Source organism: Carlito syrichta, unplaced genomic scaffold, assembly GCF_000164805.1.
Source record: "Carlito syrichta isolate Samal-C Ts95f unplaced genomic scaffold, Tarsius_syrichta-2.0.1 Scaffold305593, whole genome shotgun sequence".
NCBI classification, from domain to species: domain Eukaryota; kingdom Metazoa; phylum Chordata; class Mammalia; order Primates; family Tarsiidae; genus Carlito; species Carlito syrichta.
In genome coordinates, this window is record NW_007249689.1 from 174335 (window position 1) to 182929 (window position 8595).

Sequence of the window (8595 nt, forward strand, 5' to 3'; positions counted from 1 at the left end):
TGGGGGGGAGCTCTCCTGTTAACTTGAGGAACCTGCCTGACTGCCTGAGAGCCTTACTTAGGACAGGGCTGCCTCTTTCTTATCTTTGTGTCCTTAAAAATTACACTTCGGTTCCCATAAGCCTTCTCTCTGGACTCTGCCTTTGGTCACACGTGGAGGGCTACTCTGTCCACTAACCTCACCAGGGAGTGGGCAGCATCCAATGAGCTACCTTGGAGAGGTTTTTGAGTTGTTCCAAGGGGGACGCCCTGGCAGCCCACTCCAACCTCTCCCTAGAGGTCCCTTGCAGCCTGGAGCTGCCGCAGCCCTCCAGGTGGCATGGGTCTCCTGGGCTTCTGGACTCGCCCCAGAGGTAAACAAAGTCAGCAGATGCCCACCAGCTTGGATGTAGATAGTGTCTTCCCACTCAGAGCTGAAAGGACCTTTGAAATCAGTAGGGCCACCTCCCTAGTCTGATAGGGAAGAGCTCAAAGAAACCAAACGACTTGGCCAAGGTCACCTGGCACTATAAAGGGAGACAGCCGGGGTACCGTCTCTCTCAGCCCTCCCTTGCCCCCATCCTGGGTCCCGCCCCTTGATCCTGGTTGCCATCTCCTGGGGAATGACTGACCTGTCCTATCTCATTGTTGCCTTCGAGACCAGCACACCTTGCCCTTCCGGTTGACTCCTGCTCTCTCCAAGCTGTTGAGCCTCAGATGGCTAACCAGAGGACATCGAGGGGCAGGTAGAGCCCACAGGACCCGATCTGGGCCGGGCTCTTGCTCAGTTTTCTTGGCCTCCTCAGTGCACTTGTGAAGGGAAGTGGGACTGGGGGTGACTCAGAGGTCAGCCCTGGGCGTTTCCTGGTTTGCAGGCATCTTCTGAGCGTGCTCATCTGTGACTTTCTGACTGAAGCATTTTCAGCCTAGAGAGGACCTTCCATCAAACCATAGGGCAGACGGATCTGGGATCTTTTGTCTCCCACCGATTGGGAGACAAATCAATAGGGTGGGTTGGTTTAATAACTAATCAATCAGCCGGGCTCAGTGGCTCAGCCTGTAATCCCGTGCCTTTGGGAGACTGAGATGAGTGGATTGCCTGAGCCTGAGGGTTCAAGACCCGCCTGGGCAACTTGGTGAGAGACCTCATCTCTACAATAAATCAAAATGAGCCGGGTGTGGTAGCGCGTGCCTGTAGTTCCAGCTACTTGGAAGGCTAAGGTGGAAGGATCGCCGGAGCCCAGCGGGTCGAGGCTGCGGTGACCGGGAGCGGCCACTGCACTCCAGTCTGGGTGACAGAGTGAGACTCCAACTCAAAAAAAAAACAACCAAACAAACAAAAAAAACTAATCAATCATATATCTGAGGTTGCCTGAAAATCCTCAACCATGTTCCAGTCACAGCCTGTGTATAGCACTTCATAATTCAGGATGCATGATTTCATTCACATTAGGAGATTCTTTGGGTACCATCACAGGCAGAGAAACTGGGCGTTGTCAAGGTTAGACAATCTGCCCTTTTAGAAGGAAGAACAGGCCTACAATGAAGATGGTCTCCTGAATTTCCAGCACAGTGACCGTGTCCCTGCTCCACCAGGTACAGACTGGCTATGTGGTTGGCAGGGGAGTAGGGGAGGGGGCATGGTGAGGGGAGCTGCTGCTTTGGCAAAAGTGCTGACAAAGTATTTGGAACTTTAATCCAGGCACAGTGGCTCACGTCTGCAGTCCCAGCACTTTGGGAGGTCAAGGTGGGAGGATCGCTTGAGGTCAGGAGTTTGAGACCGGTCTGGGCAACATAGTGAGATCCCATACCTAAAAATATTTATATATTTTGGACTTTGGAAGCAGACTGGGAACTGTCCTGGTTGAAAGTCACCAAAGTTAGCACAGAAGCAGCTCTGACTACTCTGTGGTCCCCACCTCCAAGTTTCCCACCCTTGGCCTTGCTCTGAGTGAACCAGGCATTATTCCAGTCTGCCCGGCTTCCACCCCTGGGCTTCCTCAGACTGTCAGCTCCAGCCTCTTCTCGGACCCTGGGGCCTGTGGCTTCCCTACCAACTTCACAGTAAGGGGCACACCTCTTGAGTGGATGACCAAGCACAAGTGACCCCATTTAGTTATTCTCCCAGGCTCAGAGGTGAGGGAACCAAGGGCAAGAGGCACCAAGTGATCTCTACCCAAAGGCAAGTACCCCCACTGCAAGAGGGCCAGCCAAGGCTGCAGAGTCAAAGCTCAGGTTAACTAGGGCCAGGAACGTCCAGTCCTCTAGACAGAGGTAGGTCTCCTTCTGACCTCTCATGCTCCTCATGCCAGTTTCACTCTTCCGCCATCCAAGATCATGGCACTCAAGCTGGACTGGAGGAACATTGCCAGAGAGCTGTTAACATTACACCTAGACTGGCAAAATTAGATGCTTCAGGGGCGGACCGAAGACTGCAGTTGTCACAAACAGCTCAGGGCATTCCAACGCAGGTAGCCTACAAATCACACTGTAAAAAACATCAGTGGGGCCGGGAGCGGTGGCTCAAGCCTGTCATCCCAGCACTTTGGAAAGGCGAGGTGAGTGGATTGCCTGAGCTCACGGGTTTGTGATCAGCCTGGGCAACAGGGTAAGACCTCGTCTTTACAGTAAATCAAAAAAGTAGCCTGGCGTGGCAGCATGTTCCTGTAGTTCTGGCTACTTGGAAGGCTGAGGTGGAAGGATCGCTGGAGCCCAGTACGTTGATGCTGTGGTGGCCGTGAGTGTGCTACTGCACTCCAGGGCAATGGAGTGAGACTCTAACTCAAAAAAAAAAAAAGAAAAGAAAAACCATCAGTGGGTTGGTTTGGAACCCACTTACTGCACGAGTTTGGTCAAAGCTCTTACATGCTATAAACTGGGGATAAGAGTACCTGCCGTGTAGGGCAGTTGTGAGGATTAAATAAGAGGAGGGAGGCCAGGCATGATGGTTCATGCCTATAATCTCAACACTTTGGGAGGCCAAGGTGGGAGGCTGGCTTGAGGTAGGAGTTTGAGACCGCCTGGACAACATAGTGAGACCTCATCTCTACAAAAATTGTTTTAAAATTAGCTGTTCCTGGTGGTGCACATCTGTAGTCCCAGCTACTTGGGAAGCTGAGGTGAGAGAATTGCTTGAGCCCAGGATGTCGAGGTTAGAGTGAGCTATGATCATGCCATTGCACTCCAGCCTGGGCAACAGAGCAAAACTTTGTCTAAAAAAAAAATTAATAAAATAAATGAGAACATAGGAAGTAAAGTACACAGCACAATGTCTTATATATGGTAGGCACTCAAAAAGGTTGACCATTATTGCTATTACGGTTATTTTAATAGTGTCACTATTCAGCCAAACTCCTTCAGTGTGTCTGCTTCCTCAAACGTCTGCTTCCTGATCCCGTCAAATAGATTTCTCATCACTTACTCCCAAGCATAAACTAAAATGCTGGGTCTGGAGGGGCACGGTGGCTCACACCTGTAATCCCAACACTTTGGGAGGCTGAGACAAGAGGATCCCTTGAACTCAGGAGCTCGAGACCAGCCTGGGCAACATAGCGAAACCTGGTCTCTATTCAGATAAAATATAAAATTAATAAAATAACATAAAATAAAATAATAAAACTTTGTGCCCAGCCACACACACGCGCGTGCACACACACACACATCAGACCTGTGTTCCAGCTTGGCTCGTTCCCTACTGCAAATTCTGGTTGTCAAGGTGTTGAGGGTGTTGACAGAAGTTGTCTTTGGGTGGGCGAGACTGGAGGTGGGTATTTTTTCATTTTCTTTCTTTGCTTGTCTCTGCTTTCTGATTTTTTTGCCGTGGGCAGGTGTTGCATCTGTACCAAGGAAAACGTGTGTTTAACTTTTGTAAAATCTAGTTGCCCTGTCTAGGAAACTTCCCCTGCAGGTCTCGGCAGCACGCTGAGGATGCTTTTTGTCTCCCAGTCTCCAACACCCTCCTCTCTGAGCTTGAGGTCACATTTGCCTTCTCCAGCAAGCTGCTCTGGAGATGCTCTTAAAGGAGCTGAACATTCCTGAGCAGGCAGGGCTCCTGCAGGCCGAGGTTGTGTCACCTCTCCTGTAGAACTCACTTGTGTGAGCTGGCATGGTGGCTCACACCTATAATCTCAGCACTTTGGTAGGCTGAGGCAGGAGGACTGCCCCAGCCTGGGCAACATAGTGAACCTCATCTCTACAATGAATAAAAAAATTGGCCGGGCATGGTGATGTGTGACTGTAGTTCCAGCTACTTGGGAGGCTGAAGTGGGAGGATCACCTGAGCCCAGGAGGTTGAGGCTGCAGTGAGCCGTGACTGTGCCACTACACTCCAGCCTGGGCCACAGAATGAGACTCCAACCCCCCACCCCCCCAAAAAAAACTCCTTTGCATGTTTCTCAGCTGACTTTAACTCAACACCCTACTTCACACACCTTATTGAGACCAGGTGACTGAGATGTCGAGGGTGTTTGCTTAGAGTAGGGCTTGGTTCAGTTGAATTTCCCATTATTCCCATTTTATGTTTTGTTTTGTTGTTGTTGTTGTTGTTGTTGTTGTTTTTTAATTGGAATCTCACTCTGTTGCCCAGGGTGGAGTGCAGTGGCACGATTATGGCTCACCACAGCCCTGAACTCTTGGGCTCAGATGATCCTTCTGCTTCGGCCTCCTGAGGAGCTGGGACAACCAGCACGTGACACCAGACCCTGCTCATTTTTTGATATTTTTGTAGAGACAAGGACTTGCTATGTGGCCTAGGTGGGTCTTGAACTTCTGGGATCAAGTGGTTCTCCCAACTCAACCTCTCAAAGTGCTGGGATTACAGGTGTGAGCCACTGTGCCCAACCTGTTATACCCAATTTAAAGTCCTTGACACAGCTGGGTGCAGTGGCTCATGCCTGTATTCTCAGCACTTTGGGAGGTGGAGACGAGAGGATTGCCTGAGCCCATGGTTCAAGACCAGCCTGGGCAATATGGCAAGACCTGGTCTCTACAATAAATAAAAAAGTTAGCTGGGCATGGTGGCATGCGCCTGTAGTTCCAGCTACTTGGGAGGCTGAGGTGGAAGGATGGCCTGTGCCCAGTGGGTCCAGGTTGGGGTGGCCATGATTGTGCCACTGCATTCCAGCCTGGGCAACAGAGTGAGGTTTCGACTCAAAATAAATAAATACATAATGTCCCTGGCGCTTGGGCTAGCAGTCTTGAGCACACCAGACACTCAAGCACAGTCTCTGGAGAACTCTGATGGACTCATAGGGCAACTTTCAGCAGGAATTGGCTGGGTCATAGGGCTTGAGGGTGGTGTCTTAGGCTGGACATGAATTTAACCCAGATCTCACAAAGTCTCCAGACATCCTCTTTCTCATTGGTTTTCTTTAAGCCCCTTACAGCACTGGGAGGCTTGGTAGAGGCTGAATTAAAACTCATTCCTTTGTCCAGTGTCTATTTAGGCATGAAACATGATTAAAAACAGATGTGATTCAGAACACAGGCTCTCCTATAGTTGCAGCTACTTGGAAAGCTGAGGTGGAAGGATCGCTGGAGACCAGCCCATGGACGCTGGGGTGGCTGTGAGAGTGCCACTGCACTCCAGCCTGGGTGACTGAGTGAGACTGGGCGACAGAGTGAGACTCCAACACACACACAAAAAAAGAACATGGGCTCAAGATTAAGCAGAATTCCAGCTGTGATCCTTAGCTAGCTAAATAGCAAGTTGTTTAACTGCTTCTAGCCTCAGTTTTCTCATCTGGAAAATGGAACCAGGAATTGTATCTGCCTTACAGGATCATTGTGAGAATTAAGGAAAATAATACATATAAAGCGCGTGGTGCTCAATAATTGGTAACAGTCACTGAGATTTCTTGGTGTTGCCAAGTCAGAAGCAAAGGAGAGATGTGAAAAGACTTTCCTTCTCAAAGAAGGAGTTGAAAGAGAACCTGTGAGACACAGGCAAAGCGAGTCTAAGGTCATATCCTCACAAGCAGGAGAGCTAGGTGCCTCGTTCTAAGGGGGACAGTTGGAGAAGCCTGCAGACAGAAAGTATGTCTGGCTGGGCAGGAGGATGGAGAGATGGCCAGGCAGAGTGGCAGTGGGCGGGTGCTCAGGGCTGCGGGGACAGCTATACCGGCCAGCGATTAGGAGCTCACGCACTGGAGTTATAGGACCTGCAGTTGAGTTGCTCACCGTGTGACCTTGGGAAACTAGACTGGGCACCTTAGAAGCAGCAGACATTTACCACTCACAGTTCTGGAGGCTGGAAGTCCAAGATCAAGGTGCTGGCAGACTTGGCGTGTGGTGAGGACCCACTTCCTGGTCCATAGACCGCTGTTTCCTTGCTGTATCCTCCTATGGTCGAAAGGCTGAGGGAATCTCTCCACTGTCTCTCACAAGACCACTTGCTCCATTCCTGAGGGTTCTGCCCCCATGACCTAATTGCCACAAAGGCCTCACCTCTAACTACCACCATCCAGGGTTCAACATGTGAATTTTGGGAGGATACAGACACCCTCCACAAGCTTGGGTTTTCTTATCTGTGTCATACAGTGAATGGTGGTTCCTTCCTGTTAGGATTTTTATGAGGAGTTCATAAAATAATGCGTGTAAAGTGCATTTTAAAAATTCCGTAAATGCTAACCAGAGTTACTACTGTTCTTGTATTATACTTATTATAAGTCCATACTTGGCCTTTGTTTTCTGGAGGAATCCCACTGCACATCATTCAGGCCCTTCCTTCGGGTGTGAGCCCTTCCCGGCTTCAAATGGCTTATACCTTAGTAGAAACATTTAGAGTGTTGAAACTAAAAAGGTCCTAGATAATGTGTTTGGACACCTGCATTGATTCACCTATCACATTATAATATGAATATACTATATGCAATAACAACATAATAATGACTGTATTGAAATAGCATGTTCTGTCGGGCTCGGTGGCTCAGCCTGTAATCCCGCGCCTTCAGGAGGCTGAGGTGAGTGGATTGCCTGAGCCCGCGGGTTCCAGACCCGCCTGGGCAACTTGGCGAGACCTCATCTCTACAATAAATCAAAAATTAGCCGGGCGTGGTAGCGCGCGCCTTTAGTTCCAGCTACTCGGAAGGCTGAGGCGGAAGGATCACCAGAGCCCAGCAGCTCGAGGCTGCGGTGGCCGGGAGCGGCCACTGCACTCCAGTCTGGGTGACAGAGTGAGACTCCGACTCAAAAAAAAAAAAAAGAAAGAAATAGCATGTTGTGTGTGCCAAGTACTGTTTTCAGTACTTGATATGTATAAAACTAATTTAATCTTCCCAATAATGCTGTGATGTAGGTACTATTATTATCCATATTTTGCAGAGAATAAAATTGAGACTCGGAGAAGTCAAGTAGCTTGCCCACAGTCACACAGCTTATAAATGACAGAACTAGAATTTTTGGTCCCAGAGTGTCTGGCTCAGAATCCATGCTCTTAACTACCTGGCTATTAAACACTCAAGATATTCTCAAAAACTCTGGGAAGTGTGGAAGGACAAAACTATGAATTATCTCTTCCTTTCTCCGCCATTGTGGTGTGCGTGGTGGACTCCGTTACTCGCCATGTCTTCTCACAAGACTTTCAGGATCAAGCGATTCCTGGCCAAGAAACAGAAGCAAAATCATTCCATTCCCCCATGGATCCAGATGAAAACTGGTAATAAAATCCGGTACAACTCCAAGAGGAGACATTGGAGAAGAACCATGTTGGGTCTATAAGGAATCGCACATGAGGTGGCACATGTTTATGCTGAATCATGGTCACTGTCCTCTTGCCATTATCAAGTTGAAAATCTCCACAGTCGAGAAGTCAGGCATGTTTAATTGGGATGTGATTTTTTGTTTATGTGCTCTGCACTAGTGGGATGGCTCAGTAATAAATATGAAACCTTTTGTCTGAAAAAAAAATATGAATTAAACACTGATTCTACCAGAAGGGAGTTAGTAGCCAGGAGGAGTGATAAGCAATCTTACAGTAAGATCATACCCACCCATGGCAGTGTGATCATGCTGCCTGGAGGTCCTGGTAGGGCCTACGTGGGCCTCTTGGCCTGCCTGAGTTATCACTTGTCATCAGCTTGGGTCATCAGATGAAGTCCCTGTTGCAACCTCTCTAAAGTTAGTTAACTAGGCCGGACATGGTGACTCACATCTATAATCCCAGCACTTTGGGAGACCAAAGTGGGAGGATCACTTGATCCCAGAAGACCAAGATCAGCCTGGTCAATATAGCAAGACCCTGTCTCTACAAAAAAAAAAAAATTATTATCTGGGCATGGTGGTTCATGCCTATAATCCCAGCACTTTGGGAGGTCAAGACCAGCCTGGGGAACATAGTGAGACTCCCATCTCTACAAAAAAATAAAATAAAGTTAGTTAATGCACTAACTGAGTACATTACTGATATTTGTTTCCACTGGTATCAGCACAGTTGGTGGCCCCAGCCCACTTGGAGACTGGATGATAGAATGTGGTTGGATGGGTATAAGCCCACCCCAGTACTGACAGAAGAAAATAACTCAAAGTGCAGAACTACCAAGGGCAAACTGGGTCATCGCCTCATTGGGTCGTCCTATTACTGACTGGCTACCTGTTTTTTTGTTGTTATTGGTTTGTGTTT

General features: G+C 48.7%; 1 pseudogene; it reads left to right on the forward strand.

Moving 5' to 3' along the window:
* The first annotated feature begins 7538 nt into the window (after positions 1-7538).
* LOC110595955 lies at positions 7539-7694 on the forward strand (annotated as a pseudogene).
* The last annotated feature ends 901 nt before the right edge of the window (positions 7695-8595 follow it).